Source organism: Macaca mulatta, chromosome 10, assembly GCF_049350105.2.
Source record: "Macaca mulatta isolate MMU2019108-1 chromosome 10, T2T-MMU8v2.0, whole genome shotgun sequence".
Classification (NCBI taxonomy): Eukaryota; Metazoa; Chordata; class Mammalia; order Primates; family Cercopithecidae; genus Macaca; species Macaca mulatta.
The window spans coordinates 57453660-57457566 of record NC_133415.1 but is presented as its reverse complement, the minus strand read 5'-3'; the positions used below and the strand labels follow the sequence as shown (position 1 = coordinate 57457566).

Here is a 3907-nt window from a genome sequence, read left to right as displayed (position 1 = left end):
AAAAACCAATTTGTAGATAACTGAATGAGTACGACCATTTAATATATGTGAATAAAGGCATTTCAGAACATTTTAATGTACACTACACTTTCCGATAGTAAGATTTTAGGTTGAAATAAGATTATACTTTAAAAAGTTGACCATTTTGAAAAAATCATATCACTGTTGGCAATGCCATTTTCATACTTGAGATGCTAGTCCAACATATTGCTTATCCATTTGATTCTGTTTGATTTTATTGTTATTACATTCATGATAATGCTAAAATACACACACACACAATTACTTGGGGGTTTTTTTGTTTTGTTTTGTTTTTAATAAAAAGCCCAAAGAAAAATGCTGACAATGTTCAGTTGAAATTTTGAAACTGGGTTTTATAATTCTGCCCACACAGCAAAAGCTGAAATGGTCTATGAAGATGTAGTTTTTGAACTAATGAAGCAAGTAGTAAAACTGACAAAACCAAGTGAAAATTATACAAGGAAACACAATAATAAGTTAACAAATGAATTATATATAATACAGTTTTTCTTCATGTTGACAAGACGTCATTTAATCCTTTCTAATATTTTCCCTTCTCTTATAAATAAATAAGCTTATTTGTTAATACTTTGTCTAACTCTAACTTTTATTCTGTTACCAATGTCAGTAATACTTTATTTTTCATTATTTCTCTTATAAAGTGACTTCTGAACTTGCTAGTTTGTTTAAACTATCACAAGGTCAGAAAACCAAACACTGCATGTTCTCACTCACAGGTGGGAATTAAACAATGAGAACACTTGGACACAGGGCGGGGAACATCACACACAGGGGCCTGTCATGGGGTGGGGGGCGTGAGGAGGGATAGCATTAGGAGAAATACCTAATGTAAATGAGGAGTTAATGGGTGCAGCAAACTAACAGGGCACATGTATACATATGTAACAAACCTGCACGTTGTGCACATGTACCCTAGAACTTAAAGTATACTAAAAATAAATACGTAAATAAAATAAAAAAATAAATACAAACATATTAATCATAAGTAAATGAAATATCTGATTATCTCATTATGTCTGGTAGTAATGTCATCTAAATATTTAAATATTCATCGATATATTCCTTTGCTAAATTTTCTTTTATTTCTCTTTTATATTAAACTTTTTTTAGAGAGCACAACTCCAAATCATCTTTTATTAATGTAGAAAGGTCATATTTAGCAAAAGACACAAGGCAGGGAAGTGTCAGGCCTGAGGCCTGAGCCCGTGCTGAGGGAGAAGGAGGCTGGGGGCACGTGGGAGAAGTGCTGGGAAGGGCTGAGTGGTGGGGCCCACAGAAAGTTCCAGTGGGCAACACTGTGGGCAGGTCATGGGTGGGACTCACGGGGACCTCGCTGCTAACTCTTGTTGCTTTGGCGGAGTGGGGTGGGGGGAAGGGAGGATCGTTAGTGCTGCCACCTGCAGTGAGAGCCACCCCTTGGTTCCTGAGGGCACCATCAAGGGACACAGGACCCAGGAAGCCCAGGATGGTTAGTGCAACTAGGGATGAGGGCCAGGGAGAAGCAGGTGCTCTAGAGTGGCCGGGAAAAGTCCAGACACGGAGGCTTAGGAGCTTCCTGTTAAGTGTGTGGGTTCCGCTCTGTCTCCGCCAGGCACTCTGACTAGGGATGGATGATCCCTCTCTTCAGGCGCTCCGTGGTGCTCTTGCTGCCAGCGAAGGTGGTCCGGATCCCTTTGCCCATCTCCCCTGTGACCGACAGCAGTTCCGTGTGGGTGCTCTGGCAGCCCTGGGCGCCAGGTGGTTTCATGGCCTGCACGCAGCCCATGGAAGGCGGTCCAAAGTCGTTAAACAGCGGTCTGAAAGGGACAGCGGCTCCTGGCACTGAACCAGACGGCGACAGGACGCTTCCTGTAGGGACCGGGGTGCCCGGCCCAGGGGTGCTGGAGCCGGGGGTGCTGCTGGGGGCAGGCATGATGGATCTGTAGAACATCCTCAACTTCTGGGCACTGCGGAGCCAGCAGGCCGCTCCTCGGGGGTTGGCTGCCTGGCCGCTCAGCCGAGATCTGATTTGCAAGCTGGCTGCACACCCCGTACTAAATCTATGTTAAATTTTTTAACTGCCGTTTTTATTAATCTAAATACAGTTCAGATATTCTCGATGAAAATTTCACATTTGAGTTCAGACGTACTAAAATGTAAAATACACAATGGATTTCAAAGATTTCATAAGAAAAAAGAATGCAAACTATCTCTAGTAATTTTTACATTGATTACATGTTGCCACAGTATTTTGGATTTATTGAGTTAAAATATGCATTTTTTTAAAAAAATCTATGCTACATTTTTGTTAAAAAAATTTAAATAAACTATGAAATTACTTCTTGGGATAGAAAAGGGGACATTATTAAATATTTACCTAAATTTTTTTCAAAAACATATCTTTAACAAAAACATTATCAAACAAAACAAAAGTATTTTAATTTTGAATAGGTAAAATAAACTTATTCCTGCTGAAATTCAATCCTGGTATGATTTCTTTTTTACGCATTTGAGGACTCTGTTTATAACCCAGATAAAACATAAAGCTTATGAAACTCCTCTGAGAATGTCGAACACAAATTACCTGTATAGATATCAGGGTGCAGATGATGCTGAGGCCGGGCTGGCTGAAGAAGAGCAGGATGAAGATGCTGTACTGGCACAGGGGCTGGCCCCAGGTCACCCGCCCTTCATGTACATGGCGATGGTCACCTGGCTCACCAGCAAAGTGAACAACAGGTCGTTGGTGGCCAGCCGCATACCAGTGTGTAGAAGGCGGTCTCCTTCTGCTCCTCGTGCGACTTGCACAGCAGCACGATGGCCACCAGGTTGCCCACCACCCCGAAAATGGATGGTCCAAGGCTGTCCAGCATATTGGGCTCCAGGTGAGGGACACATTGACCTGGGAAGGGGTTAACATGACGGTGGCTGGTGGTGTGCAGCCCTGGAGTGTGAAGCTGAGTCTGGGGTGATGGAAGAGAGACAAAACCTCCATGAGTGAAATGACCACCTGCAGGATGTCAGAGCCGCGCTCAGGAAATGGGATGCTAACATGACAAGAGAGGATCTCAGTCCCACTCTCTGGATTGCAACCACTTACCAACTGCAGCCACCCAAATCTCCAGGCTCGCTCTGCTCCTGCCAGCGGCACACCATTGCTGATCTTAATATGTGTAAACTGAGCCTCACATTCCTCTTCCTCCCCCCTACCCCCCCCCCACACCTATCTCACTACTCTGACAAGAGCCATCTTCAGGGAAAGGTAACTCCCTAGTATTATTCCTGACAGATTCTGAGTTAATAAAATGCTCATGGAAACCCTGGAAGACAATTTGGAGAGTGTTCTCTTTCCTCCCTGGCTCCGCTGGCAGTGCCCCATCTCCACGCCTTCTACCCAATGGCCCAAATCCCATGTCACGTGTAGCGGCCCCAGTGGTGGCCTCTGCACGACCCCCTATGGTCAGCCCTCAGCTGTCTTGGACCAGCCTCCAGTCTGCCTTCACCTCCTCCTGCTCAGCCTGGAAAGTGCCAGGGCTTTGGCTTCTGAGAGCGAGGTCTCAGTGGCTGCGATTTAGGGATCTGAGGTCAGAGTGGCCAGTTTTCAAAAACGTGAGAAACAAGAGGGCCAGCGGGATGGATCTGGAAAGAACAGTGCTGGGTTACGCGTTCGATTTTTTTCCTTCCTTCAAACATGAGTCCCAGCTTTGCTGTGCCCCCCGGTGTAGGCTGTGGGAGGACAGCTTCCAGGTGTGCGCCACACGCACAGGTGGCAGGAAGCCTGGGTTCCGGCTCTGGCCGCTGTCCGCCCCAGTCGCTAGCAGTGTCAGCAGCTACTGATGTTGGCGGCTGCCACTCACTGGCATTTATAAAGTACTCCACCCTTGGC

General features: G+C 45.3%; 1 pseudogene; it reads right to left on the bottom strand.

Moving 5' to 3' along the window:
- Positions 1-1642: 1642 nt before the first annotated feature.
- Positions 1643-2123, bottom strand: LOC144332239 (cyclin-dependent kinase 2-associated protein 2 pseudogene; annotated as a pseudogene).
- Positions 2124-3907: the final 1784 nt, after the last annotated feature.